The sequence below is a fragment of the Monodelphis domestica genome, chromosome 1, assembly GCF_027887165.1.
Source record: "Monodelphis domestica isolate mMonDom1 chromosome 1, mMonDom1.pri, whole genome shotgun sequence".
Taxonomy (NCBI): domain Eukaryota; kingdom Metazoa; phylum Chordata; class Mammalia; order Didelphimorphia; family Didelphidae; genus Monodelphis; species Monodelphis domestica.
Genome location: NC_077227.1, coordinates 87,088,549 through 87,110,811, shown reverse-complemented (window position 1 = coordinate 87,110,811; position 22,263 = coordinate 87,088,549). Strand labels below are relative to the sequence as shown.

General features: G+C 36.3%; 1 long non-coding RNA gene across 1 annotated transcript; it reads left to right on the top strand.

The window, feature by feature from the left end:
* The first annotated feature begins 326 nt into the window (after positions 1-326).
* LOC103106715 (uncharacterized) lies at positions 327-11,082 on the top strand. The gene is made up of 2 exons (XR_460278.3): positions 327-467; positions 10,733-11,082. It is a non-coding gene; the product is annotated as an uncharacterized LOC103106715 (long non-coding RNA).
* Positions 11,083-22,263: the final 11,181 nt, after the last annotated feature.

Below are 22,263 nucleotides of genomic sequence, written 5' to 3'. Positions count from 1 at the left end.
TTGTTGTTCAATCATTTCAAACTCTTCCTGACCCTATGGGGGGTGGTGTTATGATTGAAATTCTCTAGAGACTCTAGCTTAATTTTGTAATTATTATATGTCAAATGGCAAAAATCAGTCCAGAGAAAGATGGAAGCAGGAGTCACATATAGCCAGCTATCTTTTTCTGCTGTTTCTCCTATGAGCAGACAATTAGTCCTAAGCCAGATAACTCACCCTCCCTTCACCATGGTTGCAAGTGAAGAGAGTGGCTTCCTGTCCCCTTTTCCATTTTATATTCTTGTGATGTCACTTCCCCAAGCCTCTCTGATTGGAGTTTCCATAGCTCAGTTCAGACAAGAGATGTGTCTTCTAGACAGCATGAGTAACCATGTGGCATTTAGAATAGCTGTATATTGTACGTATAGCATTTGAACATGATAAACAAGAAGGAAGACTCCACCTCAGAGAGATATGGAGCCCAAAAGGTATTCATATTAATATTAACTTCCCACAAGGAGAAAAAAAAAATTTTGGCACAGCTACTGAAGTAGTTTGTCAGCTCATTTTACAGATGAGGAAATGGAGGCAAACAAGGTTAAGTAACTTGCCCATAGTCACAGTTATTAAGTGTTAGAGGTTGAATTTAGACTCATGGAGATGAGTCTTCCAGATTCAAAGTCTAGTACTTTATCTACTGCACCATATACTATTAAGATAATGGAGTGAAAACATTTTACAAGATTACTGATTTTAATTCTCAACAAATCAAAATTTCAACATAAAGATGTGTCCCTCAAGGAGATTACAGTTCAGTTAGATAGGTTAGCAATGTGAGTTAGGTAAGGATTAGAATCTGGCTCTAAGGCAGACAGAAAAGTCTATTGGGTCTTTGGGAAGAGATAAGAAACAGTAATTAGTGGAAAGAAGAAGCAATGGATGAAAAAAAAACAAACAAACAGATGCTCAGGTCTAACTCAGTAAGTAAAGACTGAGCAGCTCTGTCAGGGTCCACAGTAAAATGGCAAATCGCAAGAGACCTAAGTATAGGCTGGGTTGTTGTTCAGAAGTCAACACGAATGAAAGAGTTGGAGAGAGATTGAAATATCCAAAGGAGCAGAGAGGTCAAGAGCCAGGTAAATTGAGAACAAGCCAAAGAGCAGTGTTTTTTGCTGAATGACAGCTTTTGCTGGGCTCAGTATGCTCCTTGACAGGGGATTCTTGGAAGTTGGCCATGTATATTTCTGTTTCTTAAAGGGGCAATGCTGTCAATTAGCAGGATTTGCACAGAGAGAAGGTATGCATATGTGAAAAGTTAAAAAATAATATATGACTACAATATATGTGATGTCATAAGGTGATACATAGTACCACAGCCTTGGGGTTAAAAGGGATCTTAGAGATCTTCCCTCATTTTGGAATGCTATGGAAACTGAGACCAAGAAATGTTACATGATTTTTTCAAGGTCATATAGGTAATAAGCAACAAATTGAGAATCAAATTTAAATCTTCTGACTATAATTCTATTCTCTTTCCATTGCACCAAGCTGTCTCCAATTAGTCATCAAATCACTGGTACTATAGGAGTTCAGAGGAAGGAGTGATCATTGTAGATTGGAGCATGTAGTTAGAAAAGAGTTCTTGAATAAGTTAGAACTTGATCTGAGTCTTCAAGAATGGATCCAGTTTAGTTTAGGAGTAGTGCATGTGCAAAAGTATGAAGGTAGAAAAGAAAATGTATTTTTCATAGGAATTACCTATTGACTCTTTTCACAGAAATGGATTTTGTTGTTGAGTCATTTTAGTTGCATCCTACTTTCCATGACCTTATCAGGGGTTTTCTTGGAAAAGATACTAGAGTGGTTTGCCCACTTTTCCTTCTCCAGTTCATTTTAGAAAACTGAGGCAAACAGGATAATGTGACTTGCGTGGGGTCTCACAGCTAGTAGGTGTATGAGGTCAAATTGGAATTTAGAAGAGACTTTCTGACTCCAGATCCAGTACTCTATCCAATGAACCATCTTGAGGCAGATGAAGAAACTGGGAATTATTCCTTAAGTTGCATTTGGATGTGGGTAGGATAGGAAGTGTCAGGAAGATTCAGCATTTTTTTGTCCTCTTATTAAACCACTCAGATCATTTTCCTATGTCTTTCCTTATTAATATGATCTCAACTCATGGGATCTTTTCTTTAGAAATGGGGAGAGGTATTCTTTAGAAATAGAGATTAAAAATTGAAGGTATGTATAGCATGCACCATTCAGAAAGACAGGACCAGACTAGATCTGAAACCTAGAAACTCTGGAGTGGTACTAACCATGGCCCCAGACCAACATGGTAACCTGAGAATATGCCTCTATAGAACAATGATAATGTAAGGGGATTAGATCTAGGAATAAACACCTTGGTCTGTAGCTCCATCACAACTCCTACCTCAACTTGTCTCTAATACTTTACTGATTTTTAAAAAAGATATTAAAAAAACACATCACATTCATTTTCCAGTAGGGACTTTCTTTTCCTTGAAAGGTATACCTTATACCATAGGATAGACAAGAAAAAAGAGGGGGGAAAAGCAGTTTAACAAAAATTAATCAACATATCCATTCAGCAGGCGCAGTTTCACCTTCATGAAGTATTTCCCCTTCTAAACACAGACACACACACACACACACACACACACACACACACGTTCAAAAAGAGGGGAGAGAGGTAAATTCTCATATCCCTACTCTGGGGATAAGCTTGATCTTTATAACTTTATAGCTTTCAATTTTGACTTTTGCTGGTCTTCGTTGACTTTTCATTTACATTGTTGGATTCATTTCAGTTATTGTTTTTCTGTTTCTGCTTCCTTTACATTGTAAATATTTTCCATGACTTCTTATATTATCCTTCTTCAATTTTTTTTACCATATAGTGATATCCCATTGCATTCACACACTAAAACTTGTTTAGCCATTCCCTAGTCAGAGTACATCCACTCCCCCCCCCCAATTTTTTGTTATGACAAAAAAGTTCTGCTATGAACATTTTAGTGTGTATTAGAACTTTCTTTCCATTCTTGACCTCATTGGAAATATGTATTCAATAGTAGAATCTCTGACTTTCAAAAAATACTTCCTTATCAAGGAATACTGGATGGCTCAATACAATAATATGCCAGTTGCATTAAGTACTTTGAAAAGAGTGTCAAAACAGTCACAGGTCACTCATTCATGTTTCCTGCAACATTAGGAAGGATGAAAGAAGGAACAGCATTTATAAGCATTTGCTATGGGCCAGGTACTGTGCTAAGTGCTTTACAAATATTATCTCATTTGTTTCTCACAACTCCACTGGGAGGTAGATGTTGCTTTAAGTGTGTAAAGAAAGTCTTGGTGGGTAAGTCTCCTGCATGCAGAAAATATAACCATATTGTCGCTCTTGATTCCGTGTTCCAAGTCTCCCAGTTCTTCAGGAAAGTTCTTCACATTAAGCTGACATCCTTTACTTTCTTGTCATGAAAAGATATCCATGAGGCCACACAATTCTCTGATATTCTTTGCTTTAAACACAAGACAGAGCGTTAGTTATCTAAGACTATTTCTAGCACCATATCATATTCTGTCCTTGGCAGTGACAAAATTACCAGTTTCTCACTTGACTCTTGAGTACTTTGGAAACTCTCCTACCCATTCAGAAAGAAGCCTAGTCCATCAATTGGGTGTGGTATAGTGGAACATATACAACCACCTCAAATTTTTTCCAGATTGCTTTTCTATGCTGGCCCAAAAGGCACTGTGAACTAGCTAAATGGAATCCCATCCATAAGAAACCAACTAGTTCCAATTTAACTGGTAAATAAAGCCTTTGTGGGCCACTTCATTTGACACTGTTACTCTTTTAAGAAGTAGAAGGGAAGCAGCGAGCACATACAGAGCCAGCACAAAAGGATGCTGGACCAGAACACAGACTAAACAAAGCAAACTTTCAGAGAGGTGATAGTCCTGAGCTCTGGACAGAAGAAAACATTCTTACAGAAAGAGAAATTGGTTTTTGCCCCAAAGTTCATTACCCCATTATTGGAAAATCACAACATCTGGGTGGGATAGAGAATAACATATGCAATTTCATCATTAATGTGGAGGGTGCTCTCCCTGGAGATTTATGACTCTGGGACAATTTAATGAATCAGATGTATGCAACAGGCCCTTCTGCGGACTTCTGCCTCACTTTCCTGTGCCATCACCATTCAGGACAGGAAGGAGAATAATTCAATTTTCTTTTAACTTATGACATGAGGCAAAACACACTAGGGCAGAAGTACTAGGAACTGAGAGTTCTGAGTTATAAGCAAAGCAGAGCCATGCTGAAGACATTTAGCTTTGATGGGAAACAACCAATGAGAGTTGCAAAGGGTGAGGAATGTGGCTGTTCCTTGGAATGTCATACCAGAGGGGATGAAAAGGTTCATCCATCTTTCCTTCAGGACTACTCCCATAACTGACCCACACTTCACAAAGGCCAACTGTTGGCCAGCCAGTTAGCCTCCTCTCAGCTAACCAGAGACCAAGAGAAAATCCCCTCTAGTGAGCTCCTATGTTGATAAAATTCTGCACACACACATTTATGAGATCATGAGATGGATGAGACCTTATCGTTATCTAGGACAGTCCCTTTGTTTTATAAATAAGAAAATCAATGCCCATAAAGGTTAGGTGATTTCCCTAAGGTCACTGGAGGTAAGTGGAAGAGCAAAGTTTTAAACCCAGGTTGTCTCATTTCAAAAGCAACACATTTTCTACTCTACCATGCTTTCTGAAATCACAGGCTTTTAGACATACAAAAGACTTTAATATTTAGTCTAACTGTCTCAATTTGGCACAAGGAGAAACTGACACACAATGCTCAAGAATCCTTTCAGCCCCTTGCTGATAAAATGAATCTCTTCCAGACATCATATATGTCCTTCCAATACTCTAAAATGACTTCTTCAAATACTTCAGTCATCTCTAATTTCATTCATGTGGGTGGTACTCCTTCCACAAATACTGATTGTTAGCTCTTTACAACTTTTCAAACTGTGGCTGGAAAAAAAAAGAATCTGTTAAAGTGGAATGAGAAGCCTTCCACACATTAACATCATAAATAAATTATAATCAGTTGATGTACAAGAATTAAATGCCTATGAAGAAACATCAGGTCACACAGATAGAGAGAGAAAACTGGAACTTGGAGTTAGAATGACCTGAATTAAAAGCAGGCCTCAGACATTTACTTACTAGTTGTGTGACCCTGGATAAGTCACTTAACCTCTGCTTATTTCTGTTTCCTTGTCTTTAAAATGAGGATAACAATAGTACCTATCTTATGAGAATTATTTTGAGATAATATTTATAAAGCACTTTGAAATCTTGAAATGCTATATAAATCTTAGCTACTATTGTTACATCAATCTGTGACCTCCTTAATGAAACTATTCCTCTCTTCCCTACCCCCCTCATAAAGCTAACAATCAATTCCACTGGGTTTTACATGTATCATTGTTCAAAATCCATTTTATTCATTCATATTTGCAGTAGAGTGATCTTTTAATGCCAATACCCCAATCATAATCCCATCAAACCTCGTGATCAATCATATGTTTTTCTTCTGTGTTTTGCTCCCATAGTTCTTTCTCATAATTTCCTCAGAATTGTCCTGGATCATTGCATTGCTGAAAGTAGAGGATTCTATTAAATTTGATTGTGCCATAATGTATCAGTCTCTGTTTACAACATTCTCCTGGTTCTGCTCCTTTCACTCTGCATCAATTCCTGGAGGTCTTTCCAGTTCACATGGAATTCCTCCAGTTCATTATTCCTTTTAGCATAATAATATTCCAACCCCATCAGATACCACAATTTGTTCAGCCATTCCCCAATCAGTGACACCCCCACCCATTTTCCAAATTTTTGCCCCCACAAAGAGCATGGCTGTACATATTTTTGTACAAATCTTTTTTTTTTATTATTTCTTTGGGGTACAAACCCAACAGTGGTATTGCTGGATCAAAGGGCAGGCAGTCTTTTAAAACCCTTTAATCATAGTTCCAAACTGCCCTCCAAAATGGTTGGATCAATTCACAACTCCACCAGCAAAGCATTAGTGTCTAAATTTTGTCACATACTCTCCAACATTTATTATTTTCTTCTACTCTCATATTGGTCAATCTGCTAGGTATGGAGTGATGCCTCAGAATTGTTTTGATTTGCAATTCTTTAATTTTCATGTGTTTATTGATAGTTTTGGTTTCTTTATCTGAAAGCTACCTATTCATGTCCCTTGACCATTTATCAACTGGGGAATAACTTGATTTTTTTGTACAATTGACTTAACTCCTTATATATTTGAGAAGGTAGATCTTTGTCAGAGGTTTTTATTATTAAGATTTTGCTTCCCTTCTAATTCTGGTTGCATTTGGCTTTGTTTGTACAAACTCTTTTTTATTTAATGTAATTAAAATTATTCATTTTATATTTTTAATATTCTCTATCTCTTCTTTGGTCTTACATTCTTTCCATTCTCATAGATATGACTGGTATACTATTCTATGTTCCCCTAATTTACTTATGATATTCCTCTTTAAAGGATGTTGTGTGAGATGTTGATCTAAACTTAATCTCTCCCATACTGTTTTCCAAATTTCCCAGAAGTTTTTTTCAAATACTAGGTTCTTGTCCCAAAAGGTGAAGTCTTTTGGTTTATTGAACACTAGCTTGTTGAGGTCATTTACCCCAAGTCTATTCCATTGATCAACCTTTCTGTGTCTTAGCCAATACCATATTGCTTTGATGATTACTGCTTTATAGTACAGTTTAAGATCTGGTACTGCTAGGCCCCCATCTTTCACTTTTTTTTTCATTAGTTCCTTTGATATTATTGATCTTTTGTTCTTCCAAATGAACTTTATTATATTTTTCTAATTCTATAAAGTAGTTTCTTGGTAGTTTGATAGGTACGACACTGAATAAGTAAATTAATTTCAGTAGGATTGTCATTTTTATTATATTAGTTCTTCCAACCCATGAACAAGAAATATTTTTCTAATTATTTAGGTCTAGTTTTTATTTTGTGGAATTTGTTTTATAGTTGTGTCTATATAATTCCTGTGTTTGTCTTGGCAACTTGTCTAGACTGATTTTAAATCTAATTCTTGGTGCTGAGTTGTATTGGATATATATAGAAATGCTTTTTAAGTTCTTTTCCCAATTTTCCTCAACCTCTCAATTATTTTTTGGATTGTGCTTTGAGTTCTTTGAAAGCCTGAGTCCAATTCACTGGAATTTCTGAGTTTTTGCTTGTTGTTCCATGGTCTTCCTCTGTTTCATTTGTTTTTTATTCATTACCTTAATGGAAGCTGTTCATTGTAACTTCTTTTTTTCTTTTTCTGTTGTTTACTCATATTTTTTCCCTTCTTTCCCCTTCCTTATTGGTTGTATTTTTGCTCCTCTGTTTATTTGCTGCATCTGTGAGTTTTTTGTCCTGAAGGGGCTTCTTTTCTCTGCTCAGCTGATTAACTGGATTAGGTTGATGAAGTTCACCTGTTCTATTAATGTGCCCTGATGCCAGATCTTTCCCAGTTGCCAGCAGAGGCTGAAGGAGAAAGTGAAGGTGTGGAGGCTGAAGGTAGTTACCCTCAGTCCTTCTCTTTACTCCTTTCTGCCTGGGGTCTCCCTGCCAGCTGCCTGGTCAGAGCCCTGAGCTTCCGTAGAGGTACCAAGGTACTCTGTTGTGGTTGTATCCTTCACACTGAGATCCCAGTCAATTGGATTCCTACCATGGGTCTCCCTGCAGTAGGTGGGGGAGGGCTGTTGGATCTTTCTCTTATACCTAAGAATTTGACTTTATCTGCATGTCTTTCAGGTTGGATCAAGTAAACGAGACCTGTGGTTCCATTTTGTTGTTTATTTTGGCTTTCTGTCTATTTTGTACACTTGATCTTCTGTTTTTTTTTACTAGCTCTGAGTTTGGGATTTTCTGACCTCTCAAGGCTTCTTCTATATTGATAAACTGGATTAAGCCAACTGAGCTGATCTGCAGAGCTGAATGTGCCCTAAGGCCAACACTTCCAGCTGCAGAGACCTAAAATGGAGGTGTGGTGGCTAAAGGCTATAACCAGGCAGCCCTCTTCTCTTCTCCTCTCTTCCAACTGCCTCCTTCCTAGCTATGGTCAGTCACTAGCTTTGTGTAACTCTGTCCCAGTTGAATTGAAGCCCTCAACCTGAGATCCCATTGACCACCTGAGTCTCAGCATAGTTGGTGGGGGAGGGAAACGGGGACCTTCCTTCTTTCTTTTTCATAAACTTGAGAATGTAGCCCTCTCTATGTACCTTTTAAGTTGAATTGAACAAGAGGGCCCCGTAGCTCTCTCTTGTTGTTGAATTTGGTTTCCTGTCCTGCTTGAAGCACTTTGTTTTTAATTGGTGTGGAAGGGTTTTCACAGAGGAATTGACTTTTGCTGCTTCTAATCTGCCATCTTGACTCTACACCCCTCCTTTATATTTACACATATAAATGTTACCTGCCTTATTCCCTTCAAATCTATAAAACTGATCCTAAAGTTCCAGGATGAATAGCCTCTAGGGTCTAAGCTTCAACCAAGTCCACTGTCAAACCCATTTAGTAATATTTCTTCATGTGTCAATATCCTCTTGCAAGACTATGTGATTTGTTGATGTGTCTCCAGAAAGATCTATAAAATAATGTAGCTTGGGCAGAAAGATCTTTTTAATTCAATGTTTCTGAGTTGTTATTACTCAGTGTATTGCCCACCCTCTTTGAAAACAAAGAGTAAATCACAACTGACAATTATCGTCTGTCATTTATCTACATGTCTATCTATCTTGCATCCTGGATCCCATACATAACCTTGACTGTTTTTATGCAATAATTTACACATGGGAATTGGAAGGTAGAACATGATTAATCCTTTTTATATTGCTCTCCTCAAATAATCCATTCTTTGTATTATTTTCCTAAATGCTTTGGGATTCAACACAATTAAGCCTCTTTAGTCATAGACTAGAGTCTATGATCCATTAAGTGTCTAGGACAACTAGAGACATGTTTCGGTAAGATAATTATTATTGCTCCTAGTTATAAAGTACTTAACACACAATACTGTGTTTGATCCTTAAAATAATCCTGAGGGATGTTTTTATATTTTTTTCATTTGATTACTATTTTATAGATGAGCAAACTGAGGGTCAGAAAAATCCAGCCACTTGTCCAGAGTTACAAAGTCAGGAAGTGTTAAAGCCAGATCAATTGTCACCAAATTTATCATTCTTTCCTTTCCATTGTGCCTGCCTTTCCCCAGCAAGAGGCAACAATAAAATGATCTTTCTTGGCCATCTAAGCTTGTAGAGAACTACTCTGCCAAAAGCTCCTAACCAATTTTTGCAAAAGTAGAATGAGAAGTGAGAGAACATTTGAGAAGAAAGTTATAGGAAATAAATTCCTTGGCAGGGAATGGGTGGTCAGAGAAAAATAGGCATGAATTGTAGCTGAATGGAAGCATTTTGGATTATCCTAGAACAGAAATGGGTTGGGAGAAGTTGGAGACCTAGAAAAGGCTGAACCCAGTGGATCCCACTTCAGGAAAGGGCTGAAGAGTTCATCTTATTAGTTGAAGAATAAAACTGTTGGAAATGATACAATGACAATTTTATTGGGAAATGATATTCACTGGTTGGTGTCCCTTTCAAACCCATCCTTATCTGTAAATGAGATGAGGACAAATGGAAAAGGGAAAATGGTAAAAGTGGATGTTCTTGTGAGTGATATACCTTGCGTGAATGATGAGATATCAAAAACTTAAATCACATTTAACAAAAATGACAATTGATCTGGCTTTAACACTTCCTGACTTTGTAACTCTGGACTTCAAAGATCTTCAAGGGACTTCAGGATCTCCACAGGCATCATCCTGAGTAATATTGATTATTCTGAAAATAGAACTGTATTTAAAGTCTAAGAATTTGAGTTTAAATCTCCACTTTGCCATATAGTACCTGTGTGACCTCAGATAAGTCACTCTCTTTTTCTGTACCTTAGTTTACTTGTCTGAAAAATGAGAGCAGTGGACTACTAATCTAAATCTAAAGTCCTTTTGAGTATTAAGTCTAAGTCCCTATTTCTCTAGGGAAAAACAACACAGATGTTAGCACTTTGAGGATAGGCTTTCAGAGTATCAGGCCCACACAAAGCTTGCTTCAAAGGTAGCTTTATACAAGGAGAAATGATGAGGCCAACAGAGAATAATTTCTGGTTGACATAAATCAATAAAATGAAAGATAAATGGAAGATTTAATAAATTTATTCACTAGATCCCCATTTATACTGATATTATCCATTCGTACCCTTCAAGATATCTCTCAACAAATGACAATTTAATGAAATTACACAAGTATTTCACATATATATTTGGGGGACAGTGGCAATTTAATCAATCAATCAGTCATTCTCTCACTCACTTACATCTGACACTTCTATAAATTGAGGAAATATCAAAATTTGAATCAATTAAAGATGTGAACATTTCCATAAATCAATAACTGACAAGCTCCAGAATAAGGGGTAAAGTTCCTTGATCAATTGAAATGTTTTTGAAAGACAGTAGATGAATTGGATTGATAATGTATATGTTGATTAAGGAAACTTGATCAGATCCTATGGATTGTCTGTAAAATAGCATGTTTGAAACCAAATGATATCTATGTCTTCCAGAATATAGGAAAGTCCTTCTAATTAACCCCTGAGGAAGACTTCTAAAGGGAAGAAGAAGAGTTTCAGCATTAGCCTTCATCTTGGTCATCTCCTCTCCCCCTTAACCAGAGGAAAACTAGCTCTCTCAGAATTTTTTGACTTCCCATATGTGTCCTAGACCTAGTTGCTTCCTGAAAAAATCATTCCTTGAATACTTGATAAGGTATCCACATCAGAAGCCAAAGACAAACTGGACACACTGAGTAAAGGAATTTTAAAACTCTACCAAAAAAGTTACATGACATATTTGGAGAACTTCAGAAATACCTTACACAGGGGAGAAAACCATTTAAATAAAGAACTAGGAATTACTTCTTTGTCATGTTTTTTTTTTTCCCATACCCATGCCTACTTTCTCCAAACTCTACTTATGGGGGAGTGTTTCATAGATTTGGGGGATGATAATAGTAGTACAATGTAATTAAGATGTGATACATATATATTATACTGCAATATATAGCCCTTTATAAAAGCTGATTAAATCTTGCTGACTAGTTCAGATTAACTGATAAATATGAGAAGAAATACATCAATGAGGGCTCATGAGCTATAGCATCAAAAAGATTCTGCATCCTCAAAAACCATCAGTGTTACCCCTAGAACTTTAAAGGGAAATATAGTCATACTTTAGGGACCCAACTCATTATATAAATGGGAATGAAGATATTTACCGCAAAAGAGGTTGAATGTTTGAATTACTACCACTGCCCATAGTGAATTAATATTCTTATATAATAAAGAATTATAATAAAGTATCTGATCATTTATTTGAGAAAGTAAGTTTCTGAATCTCACAATGATGTTTTTGGATATGTTATTAACTTAACTTTCTTGGATATCATGTAAGATGAGCCCTCATATGTAATTCCAATCTATCGTTAGTAGAATTAGAGAAAAGTCTTAAATGTTTTCATTCAGTAATCTTGAAAGGCCTAGGACAGGGGAAAGAACTTTTTGCCCTCAAAATTTTACCTTTCAGAAGAGCTGGATTTCAATTCTGCCTCTGTCACTTCTTAGATCCTAAACTGACAGGAAAATGATTTTACTTCCCTCTGTCATATTTTCTCATCAGTAATAAAGAGGTAACATTTACATTGCTCACCTCCAAGGAAAGCGATGATTATTTGAGATTGTGCCTATGAAAGCACTCTTTAACTATAACATGCCATGTAAATGTATGCTATTAAAATAATAAGTATATATTTATTATATAACATTAAGTATTAAAATAATTTTGATTAATTAAATTACTCATTAAAATTAATGTTAAACATGAGAATATGATTAAAATTATATACTTATTATTATGCCTTATTATTTCAAGACTACTTTTCCCTAACTTTTATTAAGCTCCTCTCTTGAGGCACACAAACCAATTTTTGTTTGTTTCTTTATAAATAGTGAAAGAGAAACTTCTTGCCAGACAGATTTTTCCAAACTCTCAAGCTCCAATAAGTGTCCCAAACACACTGATTGGAAAAATGTATAGAGGTCCCTGTTTTACTTTGCAACAAAAAACAAACAAGCAAACACCCTGTTCTGTTTTTAAATTTGCAATAACTACAGCCAAAGCAACATTTTTCTTGTAGAATCATAGAATGTCAGAGCTGGAAAGAATTTAGAGATTATCTTTCCCAATCCCTATGTTTTACAAATGATCAGACTGAGATTGAGAAGGATGAAAGTGATTTGCCAAGGTGATACCACTGGACACTGAGTTTAGACAAGACTTTGAGCTTCTCTGAGTGTGAGTTTCATCATGCTGTGGTTAGATTCATAAATTCTGAGAATGTTAGCACTAGAAAAGAACTTTTGAAAAGAGCTAATCCAGCCCCCTTGTTTTATGGATGGTGAAATTGAAATTGGAGAAGTCAAACAACTGATCCAAGGTCATAGAACTGGTTAGAGGCAGAGCAAAGACTAAAAGCAAATTGTAAAGCTCAGTAAAGGGAAGAAGGAAGGCAATAAGCATTTATTTCCTGGCATATATTACTATTTGCCAAGCACTGAGCTAAATACTTTAAAACAGTATCTCATTTAATCCTCACAGTGATCTTGAGAGGTAGATGCTACAGTTGAGGAAACTGAGGTAGATCAATCTAACTGCTGTCAAATAACTAGTAAGTGTCTGAGGTTAAATTTAAATTCAACTCTTCCTAACATCAGGTCCAGCTCTCTATGACCTTCCTCCAGTGTCAGTGTGAGAAGAGCAAAAAGTGGAGTGAGAAGAGGAGAAAGAGGAGAAGCAATAGGATTATTTCATGATCTAGCAGGGATACTTACCTTTATCTGACTGAATTTCACCAGGGTAACTTTCATTATTTTAAATTCAAATATTTATGTCACATCTTCAGAACTAAGGGACACAAACTCAGCTATGACATGCAATCCCCCAAATAGACTTCAATAAGGTATGGATGTTTCAGCTATACAGCTCCTCCTCTCATACTCATTATTCTGGCCAGGCTGACCTTTCTTGAAGAATCAGGACATTCCCATCTCCTATCTCTGTATCATTCAATTAAAATTCTCCCATTCCCAGAATATACTTCCTTCTTACATCCACTTCAAAGAATCCTCCTTCCTCCACTCAAAGGCACCTTTTTACATGCAACCTTTCCTGATCCCTTGCCTACTTCTAGTGGTCTCCTTTCCAAATTATTTGTATTTAGTGGTAGGTAGCTAGGTGGTACAGTGGATAAACTTGGAGTTCAAATCTTATCTTAGGCACCAGCTATGTATTTCTGGGAAATTCACTGACCTGTTTGTCTCAGTTTCTATATTTGTAAAATGAGAATATTAAGAGCACCCACCTCCCAGAGTTGTTGTGTGAAGTCACACAGAGGACCTAAGTCTAAGCATCTCTCCTAACCATGTTTACCTACAGAGAATTGGGGGGAGGGATAGTTAGTTTTCATGTGAAAGGATGACAAAATCTTTCTTGGCAGATTTTATGATGGAAAGTTATTTAAAAGGTGATGGTAGTGAGATTGTTATAAACCAGAACTAAAGTAAATACCTAAATATGATTTATTTAATCTTAATTTCATCATCTGAGAAAAGTAGGTCTGTAACAAATATTCAATGTATATATAAAGTGTTGACACCCAAAAGTCTAAGTTGACACATATCTCAAGTATTTTATGGCTTCTCTCTTGATTAGACTAATTGGGATCATGAGTCAGATGCTGTTATTAATAAGCCATGGAGATGAATACATGTACTGCATTAAGTAATCTCTATTAGTTAACAGAGCCACCTGAAAAATTGGATCAACTGGGAAAACTATGTCCTAGAGAGGAAACTTAAGGTTTTGAAATAAGGTCAGTTTAAAGGTTTTTAAAGAGGTCTACCAAGGACTTCCCTGTGAAAGAACTCAAGCTGAAGAAGGGCAAAGCCCAGAGAAAGGAGGGAAGTCATTGTCACATATTTCAAAACTGCTTTATCCAAGAGGGGAAAAAAAGTAAAGTGGAGGACAGGACAAGAAGAAAAAAAAAAGGTTGCTTTAGCTCAGAGTGGTTTGTCTGGAGCCATTCAGAGGGGTAGGCCAGAAGGAATTGATGGAGTAGGCTGATTATGGGTTCAATAACAAGACCAGGAGTAAGGGTGGGCAAGAAAGAAGAGGGAAAAAATAACAAATCTACTGGCTCCATCCAGGTATATAAATGTATCCATCCCAGCACACTCAGCCACAGGCCCTACTAATAGTTAAAAAGGGGGCTGTTCTAATTAGACCACCCTGCTTTTAATGAGACTAAGGAACATAATGCTGCTGAAGGACCAGTTCTGGACTTTTCAGTAAACAACAGATTCCTATTTATGAGTTGACGAAGGCGCCGGAGCAGATTACTGCACCAGCTCCAGGAACATTTCTGAGGGTTCGTTTTTAAACCCGACTGTTAAGAACACAGGCACCAAATGTAAAATGGCATTGAAATATTGAAACAAGTCTGGCTTAAATGGCAGCCAGAAAACACCCAATTCAGGCTAAGACTCCCATCTGGGTCTCCTGTTATCATCTCTCTGACCTTTATAGGTCCAGTCAATGTTTCTTCACACTCAAAATTATTGTTAACCTTTATTCTCGATTCACATTGCTCTAACACACCCAGATTTACCTTTAGTTGAGGTCTGTGTTATATGGCCTGCAGTCTGAAATAATTTAGTCATGTAGCATTCTTATATAGCTAGTAGAGTTAAAACTACAGGAGAAAAGATATGAACTTCTTGAACTTAACTCTCACATCCAAGGAAATTCACCCTACCCAGTTGGCAAAAGGAGAGGAATTGGATGCAAGACAAGGCAAAATTGCAAAGTAGGAATCATTTGCCTATGATGCACTCTTCCTCTTCGCACTTGCTTATCACCTTCCATTTTTTTTCCAAGTGCATCACGCCATCAGACTGTCTTTTGATTTTCCAGAGCCTCCATCCATAAGAGCCCGCTCCAGAAGTATCATAGGCTTTAATGTGATTTTGTTCTCTCTTCTCTTTCTCCACCTCTGAAAAGTGAGACTTATTTTCTCAATATGCCTTGACCTCGGATGGGTGTAAGAAAGGAAGAAAATAATTCGTACTACGGTGTGAATGCCCTTTAGTATTCTCTTGAGTTGTTCTTCTTCACTATTGGGAACTAATCTTTAATTGTTAGAATGTCACTCAATGTGATAAGTATAATGAAATAATTTCAGAAAGGGTGAAGTGTCACTTTGAGAAAGAAGGGCTTTCCCTGATTTGATTGCATCAAACCATGGCCAATTGTAAGATCTAGGCTACACATGAAATCAGCCCTGCTCAGTCTGTCTTTTTGGTGACTGTGAACAGGGAATGTAAGTGCCCCGGATATCTGGAAAACAAATGCTGGATGAGTAAGAGTTAAATATGATTGTTCTTCATTCTGGCAAAACTGGAATTGAATGCCTCAGTCTTGGCTCAATAGAAATAGTATTTTAGAAGGCACCCACCCCATATTTCTTTGTGATCTTTTGTGTTGCTTGCTTAGAAATCTCCCTATAGAAAAATCCCAGGAAACACCCTACCTGATGTCAAATTTCAGAATGCCCCCAATTGCCATTATGAAAATAGGATTTGTTTAGATTTCAAAAGAGTTGCCACATTCAATTATTTAATTCAAGTATATGAGAGTAGAATTAAATTTAACTTGGTCAACTTTAGCAGAATCTTGTCCAGTTTTCCCAAAAGGCAGGCTGAGTCTCAATAAACATGAAAAGAATGACTGGACTTTAAACAATCATTTATGGAAACATTTTTCTATTCACCTAACTTACGGTTATCCTGTGGCAAACACACTGGCAATGCTGTCTCAGGAGCTTACCATCCCTGTTATTTCCACACTAGCATCCCTTTGACCAAAGCCAAATGTAAAAATGATAGTCAATGGGAAAGGAAGAATTTTAACAAGCTTATCAATATCTGGAATAATATGGAAGAAGCATTGTAGTGAGAGTCAGTGGTGGACCCTACAAAGACTCAGTTAAATGTCCTAACATCTGGGTGCTTATCTAAACTGTTTCATGTTTGTCCTTGGGGCAGTAATTTTCCATTTTGTCTCTGATGGTCTCCACATTTTGAAAAGTGATGCCTCTATGGATTATTAGATGTATCCTAAAAATTACTGCAAGGGTTTGCTTGCAAAGCAACTGCCTGCCACATAGGGCAAAATAGGTAGGTTGGGATCCATGCCATGAGGTTTTCCTCTATTTATTCAGTATTTCTGAAATGCCATCTTGTCATTATAAATAGAGCCATGCCTGAAAAATCTTTCCCCAGACTACCCTCACCCACAAGGTGACAGAACCCTTATCTGCATCTTTAGCATTAAAACCAGAAAACAAATTTGCTTTTCTAGGCCTGAGACCTCAGAAATGTGAAAATAATTTATGCAAAGAGAACCCACCTCATTCTTTCCATACACTGGTGCCTGTAGAAGCCAAATTTGGACCGATGGACACCAGTTGAAGAAAACAAATAACTTTGCCTCTTCCCCAAAAGTAATATTGTGAAACTGTCCCTGGTTATCCCATCAATAATTCCTAATGCCAGGGCTACCCACAGCCAGCCTTTTCCATGTGCAATCCAGGCACATCCTCCCCGTCATATTTGAGGCATATGTTCAGAATTAGGCAGAATGCATTGACTATGTTCCACCTCTCAGAGTAAATTCACTTAATATATGCAGTGTCTACAGGCCTTAGGAGAGTTACAGCTTCCCTCCAATCCTATGGCATCAAGGTCATCCCTCAACTGATAGCAATCTCATTTGACCTGAAAAGGCTATCCTGAAAAGAAGTCCTATTTATTCTTCTGAGAGTAATGTGCAATGGAATTTTTCCACACTTTAATTGTCTCCCAATCACATGAAATTAGGTGGGATTTTTCTAGCCTTCTTCTACCTTGGTGTGGGTACTTCATATGAATAAATGATGGTAGAGAATTTCTTAGGTTGACAGTGAGTGAAAAGAAAATTCATCAAAAAATGATATTAAGTTGTTATTCTAGCTGCTCTGGTGTTATATGTTGCAAAACAAATGAAATGTCAATGATTTTCATCCTTTGTGAAACTTTCCCAAGACTGTTTGGGAAATAGTAATGGCTCTATCAGGAAAATATTTTCACACATGGGCTTCTTCAGTAAATATTGGTTCAACAGTCCTCTGAGTCTTTGAAATAAGTATGTTGTTTATTGGTGGCAGATTTTTTTCTTTTTCTTTTTTCTAGGATTTGACCACAATTCTTGGATTTCACTTTACTTATAAAGCAAAGACTGACATTTCTATTTTAGTGGCCAGGTTGATGGATACAAAAGAGACTGTGCTGAGCCAGAGACTAACCTAACTTTTGGTTTATGAGAGCAAGCAAGGTCAACTACTTAGGGGCTCTATTTAGTCTAGGCAAATCACTAGTAAAATTTAATCATAGGTAAGACCAAACTCCTCAGTCCTATTGGGAGAAATGGAAAAGTTGCATTTTCAACATTAATTCTATTCCTTGGGATAATTTGGAGACTCCGTCTTTCTGGAACAGGCATACCTTATTTCATTGTGCTTGTCTTTATTGTGCTTCACAGATACATTTTACAAATTGAAGACTTGTGGCAACCCTGAATCAAGCAAATCTATCTGCAACCTTTTTCAAACAGCATGTGGCTATATCATGTGGGAATTCCTGCAATATTTCAGTCTTTTTCATTATTATTCTATCAGTTACACTGCTATAATATATACTATTGGATGATATATAATAATATAACTATACTGTTATATGTAGTCCATGATCTTTAGTGTTACTATAATACTTATTTTGGGGTGGCATGAACCATGACCATATAAAATGGCAAACTTCATCGGTAAATCTTGTATTCATTCTGACCATTTCCCAACCAGCTATCCTATGTTTCCCCTCTCCTCTATCCTCCCTATTCCTTGAGAAACAACATTCAAATTAAGTCAGTTAATAACTTTATAATGGCCTAAAGTGTTCAAGAGAAAGGAAGTCAATCCATGCAGCAAATTTCATTGTTGTCTTATTTTTAGAAATTGTCACAGACACTCCAACCTTCAGCATCCACCATCCTGTTCAATCAGCAGATAAAAGATTATGATTTGTTGAAGGCTTAGATGAAGGTTCACATTTTTTAGCACTAAAATATTTTAATGAAGGCATGTGCATCATCTTTTTTAGATAGAATACTATTGCACACTTAGACTTCAATAAGTATAAACATAACTTTTGAATGCACTGCGAAACCAAAGAATTCATGAGTGTCACTTGATTTTGATGTTCCCTTTATTGCTGTGGTCTGGAGCTGATTCAGCAATATCTCCAAGCTATTTGGGTAGTAATAATCAACAATGGAAGATCAAGAATGAACATTTCATTTAACATAAGGGGAACAAAAGAACTAGGCAAATTGGTAAAGCCTGGGAAGGAAGGTCAAGCAAGGGAGAGGAGGGTGGAAAAATACCAGAGGTACAGACCAAAAAAGAGGTTGACAGGTTATACATGAAAGAAAAAGAAAAGAAATGGACAGTTCTGGTGCTTTATGGGTATATACAAAATTCTAAATGATCCAGGGGAAAGTCCCTCCTGTCTTGTTAACTATATCCTCTGTGGGGTGTAGTAGTAAAATGAATAAATACTCCTAGTATTTATTAATACAAAGGATTTTCATAATAATCAAAAGAGAAGGAAAAGAAAAAGGGTTCTTTCAGTCAAGTAAGCAGAGCAAAGAGAGCCAGGGACTGACACCTGCAGCACTTTAACAAAAGCACAAGCTCCCAAAAAAGTGCCCTACAGCATGGGTATTAGCCAAATATATCTCCCAATTCTCCTTACATAAAATGAGGATGTGTCTTAAAAGGATGCTGAGAATGTAGCTCAGATGTGGCAAATTTTCCACCTGCACAGGGGAATTTATGAACATTTAGAGTTATCCATGATGAGTGATATTGATAAGGGGAGGGAAGGGAATATGCATTTATATAGCACCTGCTATGTGCCAGGCACTAAAAGAAACTGCTAAATACTTTTTATAAATTTTATCTCATTTGATCCTGATGAGATCATTGCTCGATTAAATCACTAGAGTAAATCTATTAGATGACAATACAAAATCCAAGTCATTATTTCATCTAGCATTCTGAGTGGACAATGGGCATCTCCAAAAAGGAATTGGATTTTCCCACAGCTGGTACTATGATTTCTAGAATATTTAAAAGCTATAGTTGGAAAGAATTTTTGAGATTGCCTGATCAGAAAAGCAACCAGGGCAGAACAATTTAGACTGTGTCCCAAGAAACCAAAATTTATACATTGCAAAATTAAAATGATGATCAATTTACAAATTAGTCAAACTCAATATTTGCCAGCACTTTTTATCCCTCCAATGACACAGAAGCAAGTGAACTTAGCACTTAATTAACAAAAATAATTATACTGGAAAGCTAGCCAATTGCTCTCTTAACCTCAATTCAGTCCTATAGAGATAGCGTATAAAATGGTTTTGTTGTTGTTCTGGCATTTCAGTCATGACCAACTCTTCATGACCCCATTTGAGGTTTTCTTGGCAAAGATACTGGAGTGGTTTGCCATTTCCTTCTCCATTTTACTTGCTTACAATCACAGAGAACAAATAAATGTTTGAAGCAACTAAGGAAGATGAATCTTCCTGATTTAGGACTCAACACCTAACTATCCCAGTTTGTCATCATGGGATAGAGATGAATACAAAGTCTGTCATATAAATTGTAAATTGTAAAAAATTAAAATTAATATGCAGTACTCCAAATCAACACAAAATGCATACTCTTTCAGGTCCTATCAGATTAGAAGGACTTAATGTATGGACCTGATTCTAGACTATATATTGTTGGACTGGCTCACCTAAGTTTGGAGACTTTGGTTAGTAACAAAAGTAATGAGATAAAAACTCAAACTAAATCCATTGCCCATCTAGCAGTGTTAGGGGTGGGGTGGAAGGGAAAGGGGTAGATCCATCACCTCTAAGGAAGATATTGGTTAACAGTGGAGGGGATTTGAAAAAAATCATTTCATTTGTGGGCCTAGATTAAATGAAAGATATAATTGAGAAGTTATTAAAATATACAAAGGAAAAGTTGAAGAATATGAGGTCACTGAAAATCTCAATTAAAACTCTAGAAATTCTATTTAAATTTAAAATTAAAAATAAAACAAAAAATTTAAAAATTTAAAAAATTTAATCAAATTAATTAAAAAATAAAATTAAAAATGAAACATATGACAAATCAATAGCAGCATCTCAAATGATTTTGAAAAGGCAGGCATACATAAACTCAAATTTCAAAAGCCCTATTTTGCATCTTGGATCCCATTAGCAAATCAACTAAGATAGTCATTTACAAAATTAGCTGGAATGTTCTGTAACCATTTTGATAGATAATGGAATTTAGGCCTTCCTGCTTCTGGGGTTAGTACTCTGTTCACTGAACCACTTAACTTTTCCTATAATTTCTCTACAGGACAAGAACATAGCAGGACAGGGAAAAATCCAGTTATTGTCTCAAGCTTATCAGAGGGACCCATAAATTACTAGCAAAGCACTTCACTTGTTTCCTCTAAAACATAGTTTGATCTCATATTTCTTAACAGAAGGTATCAACACATGTCTAGTGACAAATGATGAGAAAACCAGTAATATTTCCCCAGATTGGCCAATTATTTGTTCATGTACTTTCAATAAAGCATTTACATCTTATATCACTGACACAAAAATCTCTGAAGATTATACAAGAAAATACTGATTGAAGAGCACAAAAGCTATATCAAAAAGTCCCAGTGTTCTAAAGTATAACTTATCAATTTGGTGATTATTTAATGATCTTTCCAAAAAGTCTGTTATTTATATTATAGTTTTTAAATATTATTACAAAGCATTTGACTCAAATATGAACTCTTAGGTTGTTTATGTATGATAAGTGTTTAGAATGACCTGAGTACCATGAGAATTTTAGAGTATTTGATGTTCACATGAAAGAAAGAATGTTCTCTATTTAAAATATGCCACCAACACAATAATGTGAATAACAATTGATAAAAAAATGTGTCAACTTTTCGGAAGTCAAATTAAACCCATTATCTACCTTTAAATCCATGATCATTTCTCTTAAACAAAATGATGTATTTTCCAGTTAGAAGATATGTGATATAACTGATAGGGTAGAGGACATGGCATCAGAAAGACCTAGTATCAAATCTTACCTTGGGCATTAATTAGTAATCATTTAGCTTCTCTGTGCCTAAGTTTCAACATCTATAAAATGAGGGAGTTGGACTCAGTGGCATCTAGGATCCCTTCTGATTCTAAATCTATCATCTATTATCCTATATCTTCCCAGTTAAAGAGAAATTAGCACCAAAACATCTTATTTAACCATATGGAAGAGAGATGAAATTCCTACACCTATTGTACCAAAGATGCTTTTAGTTGCTCCACAGAATATTATCTTATATGCCAATATTTTACTCTCTTCAAATATTAGTCATTTTACCCACCTGTACAACAGACTTCAGGTAATTAAACATGAAAGAAAAATAGCACAATGTTGACTGAGAGCATAACACAATGAGAGAAGCAGCATGGCCCAGTGAAAGGCATACTGTATTTGAAGTCAGAGGACCTGAATTCAAATCTTGTCTCTATTATTTGTGGACAAGTTACCTAACTTCCATCAGTCTCAGTTTCTTCAACTGTATGGCAAAAGTCTTGAATTAGATGCCTTTTAAGGTACATTCAGGCATGAACTCTGAGATCCTGGGGTGGAGAACTTTAGAGTTCACAAGGTGTTTTAACAACATTATCTTCTCTGAATTTCACAAAAGCCCTGTGGGAATAGACACAACAAATCCTCCTACCCCAATTTGTAGGTGAAGAAATTTAGCCTCAGAGGCTGTATCAGAATCTGTGACAAGGAAATCACTTTAAAAGACTGATA